This window comes from Oenanthe melanoleuca, chromosome Z (assembly GCF_029582105.1).
Source record: "Oenanthe melanoleuca isolate GR-GAL-2019-014 chromosome Z, OMel1.0, whole genome shotgun sequence".
Taxonomy (NCBI): Eukaryota; Metazoa; Chordata; class Aves; order Passeriformes; family Muscicapidae; genus Oenanthe; species Oenanthe melanoleuca.
Genome location: NC_079362.1, coordinates 28,117,951 through 28,143,155, shown reverse-complemented (window position 1 = coordinate 28,143,155; position 25,205 = coordinate 28,117,951). Strand labels below are relative to the sequence as shown.

The window sequence follows — 25,205 nt, the reverse complement described above, 5'->3', positions numbered from 1 at the left end:
GAGCCCCATGCTGGAGCAGGTGGGTGTCTGGAGGAGGCTGTGACCTCGTGGGAGACCTGTGGAGAGAGGGGCTCTGCTCCCAGGCTGGAGCAGCCTGTCCTTGGAGGCTGCACCCCATGGAAGAGTGACCCACACCACAGCAGTTTTGGGAAGACTGCTTCTTGTGAGATTGGAATCACATTGGAGATGCTCACAGAGGATTTCTCCCATGGGAAGGGGTCCCATGGTGCTGCAGTGGAAGGTCTCTCCCTCACTAGTGGAAGAAAACCTCGGGTGATGAACTGACCAAACCCCCACGCCCTGTTTCCCTGTGCTGTCAGAGGGAAGAGGGAGGAGCTGGGGGGAAAAAAGGTGGTTTTTAAGGGCTTATTTTTGCTTCTCATCATTCTCCTCTGATTTTCTTAGTAATAAACTCACTTTGTATCTCTAAGTTTTGCCTGTTTTGCCCTTGGAGTGTTTCTCCCAGTCCTTATCTCAACTCATGTGTCCATTGTTAATTTTTTCTTTCCTCTGCCCAGCTGTAGCAAGGGAGGGTGAGTGAGCGGCTTTCAGGGGTCCTTCGCCCTAGGCCATCATTTGTACCAGATTTGGTAGCAAATCTGCTCGAAATAATTTCTTTCTTTATGGCTTTTAATCCTTGTATGAGCAAATGAAACAGGCAAAATATAGCTGCAGTGTTCCTGATAGAGGAACCACAGACCTCCCACTTATTTCCCAACCGTGCTGCTGGCCACAGGCTGAAGGCCCTTCTCCTCCTTTTCTTTGATTTCTTCAGAGTCATCTGATATGCCTATTCCAAATTTTATGCCTTGACACAATATTGTCTTGGGTTTTGTGTCCCTCTGGAACAAACAATACAAGAGCAGTTGTGTAAGAGTGGTTGGCGAGAGGGAGTTTCTGGAATAAATGTAGATGAAAAGGGTGATATTAGGTAGTATCCAGCTAGTGCCCTTGAAGTGTGTTTTATACTGAATCACTTTGGACTTGTTTTTAAGTCATACTACACTGTGTCTTATTACAGGTTTTAGTTCTTCCATTCAGTATTTCTGTATTGTTTTCTCATCTTATATAGCTGTCAGATACTTGTTACCATTTTATCTGAGCTCTCCCCTATCTCTGTTGGGCTTCTCCTCATAGCAGGCATGTCATGCCATTACCTCTACTGAGAGAAGACACTAACTAACCTCTGTAAGGTTGCAGAGAGCGTTGATGTTGAAGTGGGAACTGAAGCTTATGCTCACACATTCTTCATTGTGAATTATTAACTTCATATCTTATAGGTAGGTAGGCAGCCACTGCTTGCCTCACACACTTTGGAGGTGTCAGGAGAAGTCCCTGGCCTGGTCATCCTTGGATAACAAGCCCTTCTGAAAACAATCCAGTCTGAATAAAGGATGTTTCATCTTTAGGCCTGCTCTCTCCTTGAGGGGCTGAATGTGATGGTATTTCATAACATGGTTCCTGCAAAAGAAAAACAGCATAAATAAAATGTTCATGTTAGCTTTTCAGTAGCATAAAAATTCTCCACAATTATTTTGGAGAATGAAAGTAATTACAAATTAAATGGGAACTGGAAATTCAATAAAGTTTGGCTTTCTTTGCCATCTTTAATGATCTGCAAATACTTTGTCATAAATTACCTAACAACGAGGTTTTTTTGCTTTTACACTCATTAGCAATGTCAACTCTATGCTTCTTCTGGGCTTCAGTTCAGTGAATCACTCCTGCTTAAGGATATTTATGAATGTACATTTTAGCAACTAAAGTAAATTGGAACCAAGCAAGCACTTAAATGTTTCTTCAAAAATAAGACTTTAATTTATCCTTACAATTGGTGTACTCTTCCCTTTGAGTTGAAGAAAAGGATTACAGTGTCTCAGTTTCAGACTCTGATTTGATTGCAAATTCAAGAACAAAATTAAAATAGAAAATTAAAAGAGAAAGAAAATGTTTTCTTTGAACCATCACATTTCATTTAAATAATAACTCTGTTCTTGCCTAGTGTCTTATGAGCTAATTAACACACAATTTTTGTTGCATCTGTTTTATTTCTCCTTGAAATGTATGGAAGTCTTCCATGAGTTAGACAGAAACCGATATTGAATGAATCCTGAAAAAAGCATTGTGATCTAAGAAAGAGATATAAGGGTGAAAAACTGAAGGATTTGAAGGAAAAACCTGAGGACTCTAGGAGTGAAAAAGAAACAGTGATTACCAGGGGAATTAGTTTAAGTAGGGTAAATAGGAAAAAACCGAGTTCTGTTTCCTGCCCACCCTCTTTTCTTTAATAAATATTTATACATTTTTTCTATATTTCCACAGAGATCACATCCAAGTATCCAGATGTAACAGTTGACATTTAGAAGAGGAGTTGTTGCTATCGTTCTACTTCTTAATTAATTAGAATTAGCATGCATGAAATATTCCAGTGTACAAAAATAATTTTAGGATACATGATCACCTTGAATTCTTTTTATGTGGTTTCTAGATTATTACTAAAATAAATGGTGATGATCTGTAAAGTCATCACGCTACAGCATTTGTGTTGAACGTTTGAAGCAAACATATAAATGGTATTCCTCTATAATGATTCTTTTTCTTTTAAATAGGAATTAGATACTACAACCTTAATTCAATTTTCTCAATCATTTCATCACTCAGTTTGCTCCCTGTGTAATAAATAGCACCTTCAGAACTCTTGGAGTGTAAATCAGACTAGTTAAGCCCTGAATAACCCAATGACTCATTTACTAGTCTTGTGTGGACTTATTACTCTACACTAGTGTTTATGCTGCTGTAGTTTATATGAGCTAATTATACTAAAACAAACTCATTGCTAAACATATAAGTCTTCCATACTACAGATGACACTGATTTAACTGTGATTTGATTTTTAATACAGTACATCTGTGTTGAGAAAACCTATATAATTACATTACAAACTATAAATGTCTTTTCAAGGTATCTAGCAAAGGAGGTAGACTCTGTATGCTTGTACACATCAGACACATCCTTTAATTTTCATTTAAAATAAAAATTTAACAAGATGAGTCAATAAGAAATTAAATAATTCAATGACATTTACCTTTTTATCTAAGAGCATTCTGTAAACTTTCTTTTGGTTTTAAGGAACAAGCTCACTTTTCACTAAGAAGAGCAGATGGTTGGCTGAAAAATTTTGAGATTAATCTCCAATGTAAACCAAAGGATTTTTATATTTAAAAACAACTAAACTCCTCAAAGCATAGTCCATTTACTCTATCAAACCATGTCAACTTCTTTTGTAACATCTGAGGAATAGAAATTGACATATTATGCACTTCTATTTTCTTTCTTGTGTTCTTCTGTATTATTCCTACTGCATTATTCTGTTTAGCGTTATTCTCAAACATATCTTCTATTTTTCTGTTTTCCGCTTAACTGAGTTTCTAAAATCCACTTGTTTTTATTAATTTTCCAGAGATCTGCATTCTGCTATATATGTGATATAAACCCCTTTCCTGCTTCCTTTAAAAGACTGGCTTGTAACTGCATTGCTTTCACCTTTGCTGATGCCATGTTCTTGTTAAAGTCTTTTCTCATAGTCGAGGCTCCCAAATAATTTTCTTTCCACTTTCTGTTGTTGGTCCTGGTTATCAGAATGTAGTGATTCCTCATTTCTACTTTAGTGCTTTTCACTAATTAGTAATATTATAGGCAAATGGTAGTAAAAATCCACTTAAAAAAATACTTAGCACAGTATACAACTCTAAGTTGTTTTCTTGATAAGCAGAATTGCTGGTTTGGTTTTAAATGTATGCTATATACCATTAAAAAATGACAATAGAAAAGAAACAAGACGCTCTCTGTAACTACATAGAGTATCTTATTTAAAACCATTAAAAAAAAAATCTATTAGTAATTTTAATAATTTATCTGCAGGCTTACTTCATTTTGGGTATTATTATGAGAAAGTCAAATTTTAGTGAGTATATATATAGACAGCACCTATAAATATATGAAACATCTAAACAGGATGACAAAAAGCTTATTTAGCTGTATTTTTCTTTTAAAGGCTTTTATCCATGTAACACCTGCACACCATTCAGTCACTGATGGAATATGTACTTGATCTTCAATCATGTGGAACATTACTATTACTCTCAGTTTCCAAAGGACAAAGTGTCTGTCTCTGGAATCACATAGCAGTTTTGTCTGATTTGAGAGCAAACTTTACGTTCACTTGTTGTATTGAAAGTGTTAAGACAGTGTGTGTATTCAAGTGTGGGCTTTTTGTTTCAAGTTATTGTAACAGAAGAACCACATTATAGCACATTATAGAAAACATTGTTCTGCTGAAGTGGCTTAAATCAAATCAGTATCAAAATTGTTTGTTTAACAGCACAAAATTAAGTTGAAGTCAGTCAGTTATATATTTGATACCAATAGCAACAACAAAGACATATATCCCACAACACAAAACACTTACAAAAGCTTAGTCAAGACCTGCACATTTCCAGCACCCTTCTGTGGCAAACCCCAAGACAATGCAATTCCCATCTGGGGCAGACTGTGCAGTTGCAGGCCCCCAAAGCTGCACACACCTTGGATTCTCGGGGCTCCGAGCAGCACAAACCTCCTCCCTGCACACACCGAACCCTCCACCCTCCTGCTGCAGGACAGGCACTGCACCCCCCTGCAGCCCACTGACCCACGCAGGGACCCTCTGTGTCCCTCACTGAAATGGTCCAGAGTGGAGTGCATGTTCCTCACAGCCAGACTGTCCCTCTCAGGGCTGCTGTTCTTACACAGCCTCACACACCAGCTGCACTGGAACAACCCTGTGTTCTTGGATATGAGGCACAAACATGGAGTAGTGACTCTAATTTGGCTTTTTAGTTGGAGAGTTAACACGTGCAAGATGGAAGGATGCAGTGTGGTGGGAGAATCTGTATATATGTATATTCCTCTAAGAAGGTAATGAACTTAATTGAGCTTGTGTACTTCTGATCTTTGTCTCTTGAAAAACATATATACCTTCCCTGGAAATCCCACTACCTTCAGTTACTTTGTAAATAAATATTTGTACAGTAACATTACCCTTAAAAGAGAAATGAGCATTCCAGGGAGACAATGCTCAATAATAGCAATTATAATATTGTTCTCCAATTTTATTAGGAGGCTATCTTCAAATTATTTATTATTATTTTCTAACAATTCAAGTTAATAACAGAAACTCTTATTCACTGATACAGTCTTTTTCAACTTCTTTTGAGAATGCTTCAAAGTTATTTACAATGGCTCTTCAGGTGGAGATACCAATGAACTTTGATTACAGAACCACAGAATCACTAGTTTGGGAGACCTTCATGATCATCGAGTCCAACCCATGCCCTAAAATCTCAACTAAACCATGGCTCCAGGTGCCATATCCAGTCTTTTTTAAAGGCATCCAGGAATGGTGACTCCACCAGCTCCCCAGGAAGACAATTCCAGTATTTTATCACTTATTAATTGTTGCTTTTAGCACATTAACATCCCTATTCTTCTCTGAGAGCTCATTTGTTTAAAATAGAAATATTAGATTGTTTACAATACATTTGTTTCACTTTTAAGACTGATTTTCTTTTATTAACCATTTTTGCTTGTCTCCCTTCTTCATGTTCTTGGGTTTTTTATTTGCTCTCTTCATTACAGGAAAAGATACACCTGTAGCTGTAGTTTTGATTGCTATTTGCAGTCAATCTCACCTTCTTTTTTTATTATTTGTTGAGAATTTTATTTTTATAACATAAAATTAATTTAAAAGTCCCAATAGAAATCCATTCAGGAGAACTGAGTGTTTTTGCATGTTCAGCTTTTAATTTCAAATCTTATAAAGTCAGTGCATATTTGTGTGGGCAAGTTTTAGCATGATAGTCTGTGTTTTTAAGTTGTCCTGGTTATTTTAAACTGTCATTCCTCTCAAGTTCCATGCTGTCAGAAGCCAGACACCTTCAGCTTGATTAGTGAAGCATATTGTCAGTATGTTACATTTATAGGGTGGGTTTGGGGTGTTTAGGGAAGTGGTTTTTTTTTGTTTTTTATTTTGTTCTAGGAGCCTTTTCTAGTAATACAGGAGATGTTAAGTTCTGAAAGATTATCTGAATTTTGGGACAGTTTATTATTCAAATTGATCAAATTGCTTTCAAACAGCACTTTTCATTTGGATAATATTGTATGAATCAGAAGTATTATAATTTTCATTCTCAGATATGCACAAATTTTTTCTTCATTTGGAGTTGGGCAGTGAACATACACATGTCTAGATTTGAATTGCTCTAGACCCAAATTAATGGCATGGCTGCACCTTATGAGGGTCTCCTCTAAAAACCAATGGGTTAGGGGATTATCTGACCTGCCCCTTTTTATGAACTGAACAATGTCTATTTACAACCACATCTGATCTGCCTACTCCGTTTCTTTTTCAATGCCTCTCTGCCAAGTCACCCTCAAGAGAAGACCATCTGGGAATTAAATGGGATTTCCTCTCCTCCTGGGCACTAGCACCTAATGTTCTATCACTGAGGGGGCTTTCTGTTGTCGGTATAATGAGGGAGGAGCAAAAAACACATTTTAGTCAAAATAAGGTGAGAAGTGACAGGACCCAGGGGAATGGCCTGAACTTGTGTCAGGGGAGGTTTAGGCTCAATATCAGGAAAAGGTTCTTCACCCAGAGGGTGTTTGGGCACTGGAACAGGCTCCCCAGAGATGTGGTCACAGCACCAGCCTGACAGAGCTCAATGAGTGTTTGAGGAATGCTCTCAGGCACATGGTGTGACTCCTGGGCATGCCATGTGCAGGGCCAGGAGCTGGACTCGATCCTTGTGGGTCTCTTCCTGCTTGATATACTTGAAATACTTTTTAAAAAGGAAATAGGTATGCATTTATAATTGTGTATGAAATTGAAAATATGTCAGGACAGGAAATATTTAATTTTCTTCTGCACTTTTCTGCACTCTAGGTTAGTCCACATTGGCTGCATCCTCAGCTAACCTAAACTGCTTGTAGTAGAGGTATTCTTATTCATATCTTCTAAAGCAAAATGCTCTTAGTACTGTTATTCATGCTCTTTCAACAGCTATATTAGGATTAATCCAAATGCACTGAGCTCATTGAAAAGGGAACAGAATTAAAATTACTGAGGTGTGAGTTGACGTTGATTTGGATAGATGAGAGGTGAGGAGACTGGTCTGAGTCAGCAAAACTATTTATAGTCAGAGTGCTGTAAACTAGTTATATTGAGGCTGTTGGCCAGCCATCAGTCTGTTGATTGACACATGTAAGCAATTACAGCTAAGCAAAATTTCAGCTTGCACTTCATACAGATCTCAACTCTGAGGTCTGTGTTGAAAAAAGAAAGAACATTTATACAGCTTTAGTTTTTGTTCTAAATCAGAACAAAAAGCAAACTCTGGAACATCCAAAATGTTTATTGAACGCCATCGTTATTCCCTGCTAGTCCTTGCTGATGGCATTCCTAATAATATTTGCTCAAAGCCAGTCTAAAGGAGCACACAGGTAGGATGTCAATAATCCTTTTAACCAGTAGTGAACTGTTTGCTGTGAAAAGAATTTGAAACATAGCTCTTTCCAAGCTGTCTTTAGAGACTAGGGTTACCAGAAAACCTGCGAGTGGCAGAATTATTGTTAGTATAATTCTGTATGTGTACTTCAGGAGGTACAACTGAGATATTAGCCCAGCTGATACACACTGCTGAAACAGTTGTTCTCATAACCAGCTGCTGGAGGGCATTGTCTTTAACCTGCTTTACTCTCAAGCCAGCCAGCACCTTAATCCATCAATTTACATGTTGTGGCTTTTAACATGGTGTGAGATTTATGCTGACAACAAAGTAAGTATTTAGTGGTTCTAAATTTTAGTAGTTCTTACAATGTCAAAACATCCCAGAAACAGCTTCTCTTCAAGGTTCTCTTAAATATGTAAATTGATCAGTAACATGAATATCTCCATTTGAGAGCATTACTATGGCTATGGAAGTCTTTTAGTTTGCAACATAGATGGCAGATTTTACCTCCCATCACAGTGGTCAGCACATAATCCAAACAGATTACTTGAATTCTGGGATTGTATTAGAGGCAATAAAGATACAGTGGATTCCCGTTGAATAATTTAAACTGGCCTAGTAAGAGGTATTAGTAGAATGTGTAAATTAAAGGTCAGTAGGGAATTACAACAACTTGCCACTTCAAATAACCTTTTTTAAACTGCATTTTTGGCATGCTTATTTTCTGGTTTCTTATTTTTACTTGCCCCATTTTAGGATGTGCAGAATACTACAGATTATGGAAGTTTATTTTTTGTCCTACTCCAAAGTCCAGGCTCAATGATGTGTTTTCAATTACAGTTAAATTAAGTTAAATTATTAAAACATTCTCAAAAATAGGTTAGCTGAAGGGTTTTATGAAAAATCTTTGTAGTGGGTGCCATTTATTATGGCCTTGTGTTGTCCACAATACCAGATGAAGTAAAGATGATTAGAAATTAGTGTGGATTTTATTTTATTTTGCTTAGAAAAGAAAACATAAGAAAAGAGGAGATGACATAAGAAACAGTTTCCACTACAGAGCGTTGTGCAAGTCTGACTAGCAATGAGATCTTGGCTGTGGCACTGTGAGCATCTTCTACCTAGAGCAGCTCCTTCATACAAACACAGGCCCTGCCTCTCACACTTTGCTCCAAGATCCTCGTGTCTTTCATGAGGAGCTAAATCTTATTGTCTGTAGGGGTCACCTCCATGCATAAAAGGCCTTTATATCTTTCTGAATGTGTTGCTGACTAGTTGCTGAAATGCACTGCTATGCCTGCACTGGTGAACATGGGAGGTAGCTGATTTTATTAAAGGCATAATAAACCTATGCACAGTATAGACAGCAAAAACACATTGGTATGCTCCTTCTTTGGTCCTCAGTTATTTTTTGTCCCCAGAAAAAATTTAGGAGAAATTAAGCAGAATTTCAGTCACTGTCCTCTCAAAAAATTTCCATAGAGCTGTAATTGTTCACAGTGGCATACCATGTACTGATACTGCCATGAATTTCAAAAGTTCTACTGTTGGTCTCATGGACTTGACTTTGCTTCATTTTCTGCTACTGTTATGGATGCTTTTTCATTTTCATGAGGTTCATTACTCTCATTTTCCATAACCTTGATTTAAATACAAAATTGACAGCACTAAGGCAAGCCTTGGCTTTCATTATTAATGATTATTAGTATGATTAACTCAGCTGAAATCCATCTATAACACATCAAGGACTAAGCAGACTCAATTTTATTGGTGAAAGATGGAATTCTTTAGGTGTAGTGGAGGTAGATGAACATAGCATTTTTTGTTCCATTTAGTAGAATATGTTAGTTACATTGTTCTCAACCTCATGTCACGAAATGTACGTGTTCATATGACAGAGTGTCACTTGAAAGGTCTTTTAGAATATGAGAAGCAGCTGTCAGTGAAAAGTATGACTATGCCACTAAGAATGAAGAAATGATGAAGGCTTTTGTATGTTGAGGAGCTAGTGCTATTTAAGGCAGGCCGGTATGAATAAGGATGTGATGTGACCAGCATGGGGATCTGCTGGCTATGTACCTTTCTTCTGCCACCAGTGCATTCCTTCTCTGGTTGTGATGTTAATTCCTGTCAGAGGGTCCTGGTAATGCATGCTTAACTTCGTGCAAAATTTTCCTGTGGATGTAGATGAGTTCATTGGGGCTAAAAATGTTCATCTTCCTGTAACTGCAAGACTCTACCAGTCTTTGTGTGCTCCAAGTGAATATCCACTGTTATTCCTTGAAATAAACACACAAGTTTCTGCTTTTCCTGTTTTTCCAATCTGCATACTAGACATTATTTTAGACATAAAATGAGGATTAAAATTCATTCATCTGTAATTATATGAACTCAATTGGCAACTAGCTCTAGGATAAGAAATCAGTGATTTAATTTCCTTTCAAAGTCTTTGCCTGTCAGATACAGAACAAGCTTAGTAATTACCTCTCAGTTATTGTGAGAACTGTGCCTTCCTTGTTATATTCCTAATTGTTTTTAGTTAAGGAAATTTATTTTTATAGATCACTCAGCTGACTATTGCAGGCTGGGTGATTCTCCATTGTTTTCAGTGTAGATAGTAAGGTCTATAGATTATGTTAAGAGAAATTCATATTGTCCTTCTGGTACATACCATTGGATGCATAAAAAGTATTTACCTGAATACACAATATATTTTCATTTTATATGAGAAAATTCAATCCAAAATAAAGATTTGATAAGTATTCAGAGAACACTCCTAGAGATCTGTAGTGCCCCTGAAATATGTAAGAGCTTAATCATCAAATTAAAATTAATTTTGCATTACAACTGTGGGTGAGATAAACCCATCCTTTTTGTGGAAATACCGTGTTCATAGTCTAGCCAATTGTGCAGGCAGAGTCTGTATGTTTTCAACCACTAATTCACAAGTCTCTTGTTGGGTAAATTTTATTGCATGCCTTGAGCTGAGTTAAACACAGGCTTGTGTTTAAATACAGAGGATTGAATGTACAGTGCACTGGACAGTCTATCACCATAAGCTGTTCTACCTGGAGCATGCAGAGATGCAGCAGGAGTCAATTCCTTAGTTATTCATTCAGTGGTACCAATCCTAAGAACATCAGCCCCATATTGGATCCATTCTCAATCCCAGCTCTGCTGCCTGAGGGTGGCCTCTGGCCTTTGAGCACTCCTGTCTGTGAGTGATGGACTGTTGCAAGACAACTCTGCAACGTGACTGATTCCCGAGGGAAACTTCACTCCCTTACGGATAGTCCTTTGGTCCTGTCATTCCTATTCTGTCCAGCCAGTTCAACCTCTTCTGCAGTGACACCTCCTTATCCTCCATGCCAGATCATTTCCTGGCCATAAATTACTAGTTCTGAGCAGCTACAGTTTGATTTTCCCCTTCACTCTATCGAGTATGCACACAAGCCACTAACTTTGTCACTTTTGCCAGATTTTCAGAGGATCATCAAAATGGCAACTTTGTGCAAAAGGCTGCTCTTTCAGCAGATAATGAGGGCTTCTTCGAAATGCAGGGACACTGGGACTATGACAGGACAACCCTAGACAGAAATTTTTACCTAACCACATAGGCTGTATATCCTTCACCAATTCAACAAGTCATGCTTGGGATACTTTATGATTCATCATAGGGCATCTTGTTCTGTCATTGACACAAAGCTGTCTCAACTCCATCACTGGGATCATTTTGTTTCAAAGAGATATTTGGTCATAACTAGCAGACAAAAGAAAACCCAGTCCATAGCCCATTGCTTCTTGGAGTAAACTTATTCCACCACCTGATGTGTTCATAGCTGTGTGTGTCTTTTTGTTTTACAAATCAGTATTTCTATTTTTGCACTTGAACAAACTGTGCCAGAAAGTGAATTAATTAGTTCTTGAGATGAAATAAATTAACTAGGTGCATGAGGTTTGTTGGTCTCTTGTGAGATTGTTCTAATTTGTGGGAGTTTTTTTAATCAAATAAATGTTTCAGAATATATGTAATTTCAACAAGTGGTGTTCCTTAGTGAAATGTAGGGTAGTCATCACTGAAGGATGTCAGCTACTTTCTCATCAGTGATTAATAGAGCTGATAGTCTTGGCTTCAATTCCATTGTGTCAACAATCTAAGAAATACATCATTGTCAAAAATATAGTATTTGGAGGATCAGGATTTGTGACATCAGTGTTAATCTTTTTTCTCTGCTGACTTCAGCTAAGTACAAACCAGGTTGGTGATTTTTTTATTTTTTTATTATTTTTTTTTTTAACATTAGCTGTTACATCAGCTGAGGTCTAAACCACAATTTCAATCTGAATGACTGAAGGGTATTTTGTAGATAGTATTATGAAATGAGAGTTGTGGAATTCTCAAAAAGAACATTAGCAAAAGATCTGTTTGGCAATACTGACTGAAAATCAGAAGCCTGTAATATGTAGAGCAGAAAGAAAGCTTTGCAAGAAGCAGCCTGATAACACACTAAGTTCTCTGTTTATGAGGCAATAGAGACACATGTATTCTATTAAGTACAAATTACAGCTAAAAAATTATATTCTTCAAATGTTTTCCTTTTTTTATAGCTGGAGGGAACTTTTTCATACTGTTGCAAAAACTGCCAATGTGTTTATCTGAATCATTCCAGTTAGAAGGAAGATCTGCTTCCTTGAAATTGCTGAATTTGTTTCAGAATATTTTCAAGGGGATGAATTCAAATAAGCAAATTTTAGCTTTGGGTGTTTTTTTTTTTTTTTTAGTTATTTGGGTTATTTATTTATTTATTTTTCTGCAACAATACTTATCTAAATTTACTTTTTTGTATGCAGGTTAATGCAATTTAAAATACCTGTCAGAAGTTTCACTGTCTTTAAAATTAAATAAATTGCTGGCATGTACACCCAAATATATACTTAATGGGAAAACTATAAATTTAGTATAGCAAAAAAACAGAACTTATCTTGAATAAGACACAAGCCAGGTTGTTAGAGGTGAGAAAATACACTTTTCCTTGTGCTATTCAAAAAATAACTGCTGTAGAGACAAGGTTACTCTGATTCTTACACCACTGTGACAGCTTTTACAGAGACCATTTAATGATATGAATATAAAGGAAATATCTAGGATCATCCCCATAAAACTGTGTATTTTGCTATAAAACATATAATCCTGTGAAATTAAGGTGAATAGGATGGTTCTTCTATCTATATTGTAATAAGGCAAGCTGTGTGATAGAGTAACAGTAGAGTATTTGGACTACAGCTGTGTCATATTTCAAACAGGTAAATTCACGCAGAAAATTACATGTGGCTAGTTTAATATTTTATTAATTAAGACATTTTCAAAGGGATAAGGAATAAACAAGTATTTTCAGGCAGTATTTAAAAAAACGTGCCAATGCTATAACCCTAATATACATATACAAATCTGTATAGATTTACAGTGGTATAAATATATATTTATAAATATATATTCAGGGTAGAACAAGGGATGGCAAGGACACACTACCACAGGAATATTCTTCTCACAGAAAAAATATGCTGGCATTGTCTGTTTGTCAATGGGACTTTAATATCTTGAACTCAAGGGGTAAGATAGTTAAATATTATAATTTTTTATTGCATTCTGAAATCGTTAAACAAATAAAGGAGCAAAAGATATGTCCCAATGATTCTTCCACAACAGAGTATGAGAGAGTGTGATGTCATTCATGTAACATGTGCAAAATAAAAGTTAGGATGAGAAAAGGCTTATCAAGGTGTTTCTTGGCAAAATAAACTGTTCCCAGTGCTCTGCCTATAAGTGTCCAGTGTGCTGATACTGGTAAAACAAATGTCCAGTCATTATGCCTTCCTTCATTCCAAAAAAGCTGAGTAAGAAGTTGGTGCTAAGTATTTTCTTCCTGTCATCTGTGAGATTAGTATTTCCTCTTGAACAGTTTGTTGGTTAACTGCTACGGCAGCAAACAGTGCTGCAGAGGGACTACAAAATACAGTTGGTACCCACTTCATAAAATAGTTTCTTTATAAAGGTTTCTTGCTAGGATTCATAATACAAAATGAACAGAGGAAATCCAGGAAGGGTGGCTGGGCTGGGGAGGACTGGATTGTACAGTAAACCTTCTTATTGGAAAACTCAAAAAAGGAGCTGAGGGATAGAAGGAATTGCACTCATCTCTTGAAGGTAGCAGGAAATCAGACAGGAGCATGCTGCTAGGTACTAAGGCAGCTTGAAAACTGTGCTAAAGAAAAGCTTTCAGAGGACAGGAATTTTATCCTAAACTAAATTAGTTGCAATAGTTTTAACAGATGAATTTTATTTTCAAAGGTGCAGTGATTGTCTCCAGGACTTGAACCCACTAAGTCTTAAGGTATGTTTTTTATCATTTCCACAGTAAAACAATTCAATCTGAATATGCCTTCTATTTACTGTTTTTCTATGTTTTGTAAGACAGTTAAAAATGAAATTGTTTTTTCGTCTTATGTTTGCAAATGTTAAGAATATTTTTTCTATATGGAAAAGGTGGGATGTAAGTATATTTGTTCTCTTGGTTGGCAAGTGGGTCACAGGTCATATATGTCATCATTCTTAAATGGATGAAAGAGCTTTTAAAAATTTATGGACTGATAAGTTTTATTCTGTTTTTTTTATTTACCTTTGTAAATAATGAAATTTGAAAAAAAAAAAAAAAAAAGAAACCTCCACATGATTCTATTAAACTTTTCTTTACTGATCCTTCATTTTGATCGATTGTGTATCAAAGGTCATGTTCCTGTAACACATTATTTGAAAATATCATCTTTCCATTTTTTATAAATTAAGATGCAAGATCCAACATTGTGGATAGGAGGGAAGGGGAAAGGGAAAGGGAAAGGGAAAGGGAAAGGGAAAGGGAAAGGGAAAGGGAAAGGGAAAGGGAAAGGGAAAGGGAAAGGGAAAGGGAAAGGGAAAGGGAAAGGGAAAGGGAAAGAGAAGGGGAAGGGGAAAGAGGAAAGGAGAGGAAAGGAAATATTTACACTCAGAAATTAGTTAACAATTGAAAATGAGGCTATGTGGTGTTTAGTTGCCAGCTGGGGTAAAAACACAACAGTAGTTCAGTATCCTTCCTTCCTTCCTTCCTTCCTTCCTTCCTTCCTTCCTTCCTTCCTTCCTTCCTTCCTTCCTGCCTTCCTGCCTCCCTCCCTTCTTCTCCAGGTTGATTACAGAAGTTTTAGAAAACAATGAAGATTTTTAATAACCTCTGAACATCCTTGAAAACAAACTGGTCCTTTCTCTGGGATCCAGGATGCTGTTTAATTATGGCTGAGGTCTTTTTCACATTGACTTTTGTTTCATTGTACACTAAAGCTCCAAAAAGAGCTCCAAACCTGTAAGAAGAGATTGTGATCATACCATCACAATACTTTCTATTCTGAAAGTTCCCACTCTCTGTTCCAAGCACCTTTCAACTTTTTTCTTTGTTTTGTTGCTATGCTACCTCTTAAATCACTCTGTCATAAACCCACTGAAAGGTCTGAAAATTCAAGAACATGCATTTAAAACAAGTCATCAGAACTGATATTATATTGCAACCATGTTCTTCTCTCTCTCTTTTAAATATTAAACCCTTGGGTCAGTTAATGGTCTACACCATTTATACTGTAAGATATAACATGAAACTCCTGTTACAGTGCCCTCTTTTTCCATTAGCATTATTAAAAAATTATGATAAAAAATAGAGTGAGAGATGAATATCTCCCCAGAGTTTATACAGAATGAGCCAAAGAGCAATTCTCCACATCCCTCATTTCTTTCTTCTTTGAGACCTAGGCATAGTCATGAAATTGCAAAGCAAGACTAGCAAAATGCTAATACTGCAATTAGCAATGTAATTCTCAAACCTGAGTGGATTTTCAGGTCATCACAGAGTCTAAACTCCCAGGGTGTAAAGTAATAGCAGAGTGCTGTCACCAGTAATAAAATGAAGTCTCTCATATACAGAAATTGGATTCTGCTTCAGTAAAACATCCCTGAACAAAGAAAGAGAAAAATGTAGCCACTTCATTTATTTTGTTTTCACAATGGTGGAAATGCAACAGAATATGTAGGCTTGTGTTACATGCCTTGCTTGTTTGATTTAGCTAGCCCCTACTAAGTTGCACACTATTAGGTGTTTGTTCTGTGGGGTTATGCTTTTAAAAGTATTTTAAGTTTACTGTCTCTCCAGGATTACCTCAACTCACTTTCAAAAATGGACTGCAGTATAGTAAAAATTAACAAGTAGAGAATGACATTGATGTTAAATATTAAACCTATCTACTTAAATAGAGTTCTGGGAGGTTAGATACAGTGACATGTCCTTCTTGTGCTGATTCTTAATTTAAATGCCAGTTTTGTTGAATATCCATGACTTCAGAAGTCACAGCCAATATTCTTGCACTAAACTCACTCTCTTAGCAGAGTAAAGGCAAAATAAATTTTATTTTTTCTTTCATTTGTAAAATATTATGTTATTATAACAGAGTTTATACTGATGCATCTCAAACCACTGTGAAGTAAAAAGAAGTTGTTGATGATTTTTTCATTCTTCCAACCATTTTATAGGACTTAATGGGATCACAGAATGAATGAGGGTGGTAGAAATCTCTGGAGCCAGTCTAGTTCAGTGCCCATGCTCAAAGCAGGATCAACTAGAGTAGAAAACTTAGGACAGTGATACAGTCAGATTTTGAGCATCTCCAAGGATGACAACCTCACAGCCTCCTGGGGAACGTACTCCAATGTTCAAACAATATCACAGTAGACATTTTTTTGTTATGTTTAGACAGAATTTCACCTATTTCAGTTTGTGGTTGCCTCTTGTCTTGCCATTGACGCTAGTGCAAAGAGTTTAACTTCATCTTTTCAGTTGCTCCTTATACATATTTATACACATTGATAAGATTCCCCCAAGCCCTTTTTCTCCATGCTGGAGAGTCCCAGCCACTGCCAGCTCCTCACGTGAGACAAGCTCCTGTCCATTATCTTTGTGGCCCTGTGCTGAAGTTGCTCTAGTGTGTTCATGTTGTTTTGGAGAGGGGAGAGCTGTGCACAGCCCCCAGTCACACCAGGTGTGAACAGAGGGGAAGGACCAGGTGCCTCAATCTGCAAGCAATACTTCTGCTAATGCAGACCCTCTTTACTGCAATGATAGTATGCTGGAGTGTGCCCAGCTTGCCTCCCAGGAACTCCAGGTTCTTCCCTGCAGATCAGGTTTCTAGTCAGTCAACCCCCACCATGCAGTTATACTAGAAGTATCGTTCCTCCCCAGATATAGGGGTTTGCATTTCCCTTTATGGAGCTGCATTAAGTTCCTGTCGACACATTACTCCAGCCTGTTAATGCCCTATAAATGGCAGTAGGTCCACCTGATATATCAACCAGTCCTTCGTGGTTTGTATCATCTTCAAATTACTGAAGGGGAGCTCGTCTTAAGTTCTGTATGTGGTGGTGCAACACCCTGGAGCCTAATCACTCAGAGGTGACCCTTGAAAATCAATCGTCTTTCCCCAAAAGTGACAGCAAACACAAGTGCGTCTGCTGAAATAAATCTTCAGAAAATGACATGAAAAGTAATTCCTAAGTAAAAAAAAAAAATTGTTTTTACTGTTCACAGTGATCTAAATTTCATTTTATGAGCTCTTCTGATCTAAAGCTCTGCCATGGATTCTGAGTCAAAAATTGCTGGTAAGCAGTGGATGTTATCAGTATTCAACCTTTGCTTTTCTGAAAAATTATAACTTATTGACTACTCAAGGTATAACCTATTTTCAGCACCTGGGATATGAACACAACATTTGAGTGCTGTGTTAGGTAAATTGTATTTTCTAGAAATACCAGGCACTATAGGCACCAATAAAATCACAGATCTTTTGTTTCCTCATTTCCCCACTTTGTGTTGATTCTTAATTAATTCACTGTCATGACATTGTCATTAATTGTCATGACATTGTTTCTCTTTGTTGCTCAATATTTCTTCCTTGGGATTTCTCTACAGACCTCAGTTCCTCATTTATTCCCGCTGGATTTTGTGTTGGCATCTTCTTGCTCCGTTGATTTTTATGGTGGAGCTGACTTATGAAACATAATTGTCACGTATCATAGTTAACCCAGGCTGGCAACTAAGCCCCAGATAGCTGCTCCTCCACTCCCTCCTGAAGGGTAAAACTGAGTAAACTTTTGCGGATTAAGGTAAAGACAGTTCAATAGGTAAAGGAAAGGAAAACAAGGAAATAATCCTCTACTTCCCATCCACAGGCAGCTGTTCAGCCCCCTCCAGGAAAGCAGGGCTACATCATGCTCATGTAAAATTGGGCAGACAAATGCCACCACTCCAAACGTCCCTTCCCCTTCCTTTTTTCCCTCCAATTTTATGTGCTGAGCCTGATGCCATGTGGCATCACTTAGTGTCAGCTGTCTCAGCCGTGTCACCTCCCAGCTTTCTGTGCAGCCCTCAACCTCCTGTCTGGCAGCAGAGGTGAGGAGCAACAAAGACCTTATGTCTGTCATATCGTTTCTCAGCAGTAGCAAAAATATGGGTGTGTTAGCAACACTGTTTGCACAACAAATACAAACAAAACCCCATGCTAGTTACTAGGGAGAAAACCCATCCCAGCCAAAACCAGCAAAACAGATCAAACACCTTTTCTTTCCCTTTTTTTTTTCCTACTCTATATTCAGAGCTTACTTCTTTATAGGAGATATTTCAAAGCCACCTGTGGCCATATATTTGACTTTTTATGCTTGAAATCTCTTGGTACCTCTCAGCCAGTGCTTGCCTTGCACACACAATACTCCATATTCTTTGTCCTTCTCTTCCCTTGTTTCACCCTCCAATCCAGTGACAGATTGCTTAGGAGCTTTCTGGAGGAGGAATCTTCCTTGGTGATATCCTGAACTTACAGGTGATCTCCATTTGTTAGCACAGGTGTGTGGGTTTAGGTTAGCATACTAGTGGGAGCTTTGCCTGCTGCTCCATCTATTTAGAGACAAGTAGTTAATGACCACACTGTTCCTATCTCCTTTTTCTACTCTGGATTGTTCTAATTTTATGCAGTTTTATTTTTCTTTTGACACCAAAATTCATTGGAGAATAAACTTTCTAACACAATTTGAGATATTAGAAACCAGACAGTCTTTATTAGAGTTCAGGACACATTTGGAGGATTTTTCTCTCCTTACATGTGTATCATGAAACTTTACAAGAGGATATTCCATCAGGATCATACATCTTCATTAGAACATGCTTCCTAGCTAATAGATAAGCATAATTTTCCTAGCACTAACTTATATGCCTCATCCCCTTACTGGAACTCTTTTTGTGGTCATAGAGGGTCATCAAAAGGAGTTTCTGGTACTTATAGTCACTGAGAGCCTTCAAAATTGTAAGTGGCCCTGCCCTGAACTTTTCTTAGGGCATGCACTGTTGTTTCTTGTTGCAGGAGTTTGCCACAAAAACCACTTAGATTCCTCATTATCTATTTATCCACTGATTCCAGCTACATTTACCATTCCATGTGTCTACCCTTACATTATTTTATCTAATTGATTGTTAGTTTTAAGCTTTATTTTTCAAATTCAAGGGTACTGAAAATTTATATTCTCCATGGTGTCTATTAGAGAAGCAAATGGTTAAGGTTCTCATTTTGACCATTTCAGCCCAGCCTCCCTTTCTCTGACTCAGGAATACCCCTGCCTATGCTATCATCAAATCCTAGTTTCTGGAGATCTCAATCTTTGTTCAGCTGATTCATCTCTCCATTATATTGCCTTTTCTCTTTGTCACTTACATTAATGATCAAAGCTGGTCATACAATCCTCATGCATCCAAATCTGAAATCTTAGTTAATTTCTTTCACTATAAGATGAAAAAAAATATTGTGAGTATTTAACTTTGACCATACACAGTCCAACATATTCTGAGAATTTTATTCCAACAATTTAATAAAATTTTCCAGTGCATTTCTGGAAGATACTTATAAAAGCTTTTTCTTTATTTATAGTCCTTTATGTGTATATGATGTTCTTCCTGCTTCACAGAGGTGTTATGACAGAAATTTCAAACAAAGAAAAAGCAACCTTTCCCATGTATTTTGAGTTCCATAATAAATTTATTATGTTACATATTAGTGTCTTCCTTCCCCAGTTTCAGTAAAATTCAGTTCTGTGTTTGATCATGGAGACCCAGGCATCAATCAGTGAGTGATCTGTCTGCACTGGATTTGATGGGAAAAAAGCATCAGCATCTCAATATTCAGTTGATTTTCAACGTATGTTCCACAAATCATAAACTTTTCCTGCATTCATCTCACCAGGTGTATAATGAAAGATAGTGCTGTAATTCCTGGTTATTTAGTCCAGTACGTTCCTAAAGCTATGAATATGGTTGCTCTTCCATTTGAAGTCATGGATAATAAATATTTTATGCCTGAAAACTTTGTTTTTCATGGTAATGCATCATGCTTCAGATGCACTGAACTCTCGCTTCCAAACTGGTCAAAGTGCAATCTTGTCCCTTTTTTAGGAACAATTTCTTTTTGTGCAACTTTTAGAACATATGCTAAAGACTGATGAAGGCTGAAGAACAGTTTCTTGTTTGATCCACTCATTTTACTTCAGTTGTTGCAGGCTAAAATGTTTAATTTGTTTAGAAGCCATATTATATGTTAACTTCTGAGATACTTTTCAAAACTAATTTTATTTCATTTTCTTTCTCAATATGGATAGAATATTTTCTTTATATTTACATACATATGCATGGAACTAACACCTCTGTGCACATGTTTTCCTGCTCTCTACCAAAAACCATATGCAACACTTGTGGAAGGGGAACATACAGAATTTTTGAGCTATTTAGGAGCCATGCTCTTTAAATTTCAACAGGGACTGAAAATAACAACTTGAGGCTCTTAAATAAAACATAGATCGGTATATCTACTGGATGAACTTACCATTACCTGAGTGCTATTTGGTATTGTCCATGATATCTGTTCATAGGTCTAAACATTTCAGTGACAGAGAACATATGGTAAAATAGCTTTATTAAGTAAACTCATCTCCTCTAAATTATTCATCATTTTAGTGAAAGAGGTAGGTGCAATGTAGTTTAAACTCTGAAAAAAAAAAATAACCAAAACAGCTAGAATATAGCAGAAATATCCACTTGAATACTAAGTCATATGAGAATTGACTGAGAGAGTAGGGGTTGTATACCCTGGAGAAATGAAAGCTCAGGAGAGACCTTATAATTCTCCACAAGTACATGAAAGGACATAGTGGAAAGATAGGGCTTGGCCTCTTATCCCAGGAATCCAGTGGCAGAACAAGAGTATACAGCTTTGAATAGCTCCAGGTATGGTTCAGATTGGATGTCATGGAAAGCGTTGGTAAGCATTGGAACTGACTGCCTGGGGTGGTGATGAAGCCACCATCCCTGCAAGTATTCTAGGAATGACTGGACAAGGCACTTCGTGGTATGGTCTAGATCTGTCAGAGGTTGGTCTCAATGATCTCAGAGGTCTTTTCCAACATAAATCCAAAAATAACAGAATATGCCAAATTGGAAGAGACCCACAAGAATTGCCAAAGTCCAACTCCTGGCCCTGCACAGGACATACCCATGAGTCACACCATGTGCCTGAGAGCATTAGCCAAAAGCTTTTGAATTCTATCAGGCTTGGTGCTGTGACCACTTCCTTGGGGAGCCTTTTCCAGTGCCCAAATATCCTCTGAGTGAAGAACTTTTTCCTGATATTCCTCCCTGACACAAGTTCAGGCAGCTCCTTCTGTCACCACAGAGCAGGGATCAGTGCCTGCCCCTCCTGTTCCCTCACAAGAAGCTGTGACTGCAGTGAGGTCTCCCCTCAATCATCTCCAGGCTGAGCAGGGCAAGTGACCTCACTGTTCCTCACACGGCTTCCCCTCCAAACCCTTCACACCCTCACGGCTCCTTTGGACACTCTCTGACAGCTCAGTGTCTTTTTGTGTTGTGGCACCCAGAGCTGCCCCAGCACTGGAGGTGAGGCTGCCCCAGCTCAGAGCAGAGCAGGACAATCCCCTCCCTTGCCCGGCTGTGATGCTGTGCCTGATGCTCCCAGGACACTCTTGGCCCTCCTGGCTACCAGGGCACTGCTGGCTCATGGTCAATTGCCACTTACCAGGACTCCCAGGTCCCTTGCCACGGCACTGCTTGCCAGCCTCTCATTCCCCAGGGTGTACATACAGCCATGGCTGCTCTGTCCCACATGCAGAATCTGGCACTTGCCCTTGTTGGACTTCATATTGTTGATGATTGCCTAGCCCTCTTCTTTATCCAGGTCTCTGCAGGATCCCTCTGCCTTAGAGAGAGTCAGCAGTCTCTCCCAATTTTGTACAAGTGCAAACTTACTTAGTATCCCTTCTGCTCCTGTGTCCAAGCAGCTAATGAAGAGCACAGGGCTGAGGATGGATCCCTGTGGAACCTCATCAGTGACAGGGCACCAGTCTGATGTCACCCCATGCACTGTAACCCTTTGTGCCTGACCTGTAAGCAAGACACACAGACCTGTGGCTGCTCACCCCTCTCACCATGTGTTTACCCAGCTGTGTGCTGGGTGTTTACTCCAGAGGGTTTCTGTGAGACACAGTATCAAAAGCTTTACTGAAATGCTATGAGATTACATCATCTGGCTTCCCTCAATCAACTAGATGGGTTGAGTTATGACCCCGTCATAAAAAGAAAAATTCAGGACTTTCCCCTCAAGAAGCCATGCTGGTGACTGTGTTGTCATTCAGGTGTCATTCAGTTTCCAATATCTGCCAGAATAATCTTCTCTATAACCTTATCAGGCAGTGAGGTGAGATTGGCAGGCCTGTACTTTCTAGGCTCATTCTTCTCTCTCTTTTTAATGATTAGAACAATGTTCCTCAGCTTCCTGTCAGCTAGGACCTCTCCAGATTCCCAAAACCATCTAAACAATCATCAAGACGGGCTTTGCAATGAAATCAGCCAGCTCTGTAACTATTTTTGAATTAATTTTCTCCCTACAGTAATACGCAAAATTTCTGTACTCCTCCCTCATCACGTGTTGTTGCTCCCAGATACACCTTCCTTTTTTTGCCTTATTTCCAAAAGAAGATCCCTGTCAGGCAGGCTGGTCTTTTGTACTGACAGCTTGCCTTCTGACATTTTGGAATTGCCTGTTACTGTGCCCTTAGGAGGTGGTGCTTACAAAGTGTCCAGCACTCACTGACTCAAGTGAGTTCAATGTTTCAAAAGCATTTTTCCAGGGGGCATTCCTCATTAGTTCCTTGAGGAGAAGTGATTCTGTGAATTACTGACAGGTACTTATACATGGTAGCAAAATTTTTTCAAAAAAATATTGCAACTATGCAGAAGCAGAGTTTGAGATAATATTACAACCATCTTTCAACATGCCACCAGAACTCTTTACTTACTTTACTTAGTAAAGCGAAGAGTCAGCAAAGCTCTCATGGAACAACTAACTATAATTATACTGAAACCTTCCCAGATCTCTCTCAGATAAAATTCTGCTTGGTTCAGAAGAAGGTATAAATCTTGAAATTCAAACAAAAAAACTCACTATATCTGAATATCTGCAATTTTTTTTTTCAAAAATAAATAAATACTATTTCTTATTCCTGACAGTTTTAATGGGTCAATAAGTGCAACAGAATTGCAAAAACTCAGCTAAAATACGTTTTCTGGAACATGAACTTCTGAGTCCCCATCTTGTTTACCAAGTGATATTTATGGTTTTACACTCCTTTATAATGTCATCATTGATTAAGTGCTTGTGATTCCTTATACTAAGACATGGTTGAGTACATTTCTATAAAAATGTAAGTAAATCTGTGTTTTCCAGGTCTGTTTCAAGTATTCTAAGTGTGGTGCAATGAGAGATGCTGTTGTCCATGACAGGCTGGAATTGTTATGATCAAGTGCTGTGTTTTGACTTCACCCAGTGGCTAAAATATTTGTGTGGGAGAGAGGAAGTGTTGGACTTTTAGAAGAGTTAAACAGGTAAGTCTATTGAAATAGGTTTTGTTATTGACAGTTTCCATGCTTTTTTTTTTTCAATTGCAAGTTCTCACTGTTCCCTCCATTACCAAAAAAAAAAAAAAATATATATATATTTTTTAGCTGGTCTTTATTTTGTGCAGTAAATTGTTTCTTTAAAGGAAACATTTTTTGACAAAGAAGCCTGAGTTATTTTCTTAAATTATGATAGCAAGAAAAATCTCTGCACTCAGTAGCACTGTGACAACAATGGAAAAAATTTAAATAATTAGGTAAAGAGAAATTAGTGGCATGAATGTAAGTTATTTTATTAAAAGGCTGCTAGGTGTATGAATTTTAGGGCTGATTGCCTGATTATTTTACCATAATATTTGTTTTCTTGTTAGATACTGTGAATTCTCTTTCATCTCTAAGACTCCTGTTTAAAAAATCCATTTCATTCCTTAGAACATCCCCCAGAAACCCATTGACCTAACATAAGGCAATGTGCTAAGGACACATTAAAACATTATCAAAAGTCAGTCTGGCTTACCTGATTTTGATGGATGTTTCACAAGGGAGGGGGAAGATCATGAGCAGTTTTGTGTCTTTTTTTTCTCTATGTTGCTGTAGCTTTTATCTCTTCAAGTCAAAATCTTGAAAACTATGTAGGAACATGGCACTCTGGAAAAAACTAAATCTAAGAATCAAGACAATGTGCTAAATTGATACTGTACCATCTTATGGGTGATTTTCTCCTTGGTGATGAATAAGAAGTGATATTTTATTTACCAAATCTATTCAAAACTGTCCTGAAGTATGTCTAGGGCAGCAGTAGATACTGCTGAACAAATTCCAAGCTTATGCCAATGTGAATTGTACCATACAAATACATGGTTTGGCTCAGGAAACTTTAGTGCAGGGTTCAGGTAACACCTTACCTTGAGATCTGGACTGTACAACTTCTGGACATCATGGGTAAAAGACCAAAGAGAAGCACAGAAAAACCATCTTCACCTTCATTCCTCCAGACTTCCAAGTTTGGAGTACATTCAGCTTTATCTGTATCTATTTTACAGCTACACTACTAATGTATACGGCCTGTTTTCAGAAAAAGGTTTTGCAACAGAATTATTTTTGTAACTGTCGGGAAAAGCACACATTGACCACTTACCTCTGAAACTGAATTATTCTCTGAAGTCAAAACTAGTAATTTAATTAATAGATTTTTAACATATTGTGGTTTTTAATACTGAAAAACTAAAAAAAAAAAAAAGGAAAAAAGTGGACAAGTGACTGAAATGTAACTAACAATTTCATGAACAAAATGTTGCAACTCATCATTCTCATCATAGTTGAGGCATTCTCATTCTGATTTATAGTGAGAAGAAAAGTGTTTAAAATAACATTGTATAGTGAACGGTGTTTCCAGTTTCCCATATAAATCTATAGCTTTGTAAAATATTCTTCTCATGTGTCTGTATTTCTCAAGGTAGCTTTATTCTGATGATATTAATGGGAAGCTGGAGTCACTGTTTTTATTGTTTATGCTTCACTAATATTTATCTCCTTAAGACTCAGATTTTTATCCATTTTTAAAATAAACTGTTTGTAACATTTA

At 37.5% G+C, this 25,205-nt stretch overlaps 1 protein-coding gene across 5 annotated transcripts in view; it reads left to right on the top strand.

The window, feature by feature from the left end:
• Positions 1-25,205, top strand: part of LINGO2 (leucine rich repeat and Ig domain containing 2) — a 472,281-nt gene that overhangs the window by 297,550 nt on the left and 149,526 nt on the right. For 3 of the 5 annotated variants that reach the window (XM_056514484.1, XM_056514482.1, XM_056514487.1), the window contains 2 exons: positions 13,897-13,939; positions 23,451-23,608. The gene's annotated coding sequence lies outside the window, so the exon portion shown is untranslated. The remainder of the gene's footprint in view (positions 1-13,896; positions 13,940-23,450; positions 23,609-25,205) is intronic. The other 2 variants (XM_056514485.1, XM_056514483.1) reach the window with 1 other exon arrangement.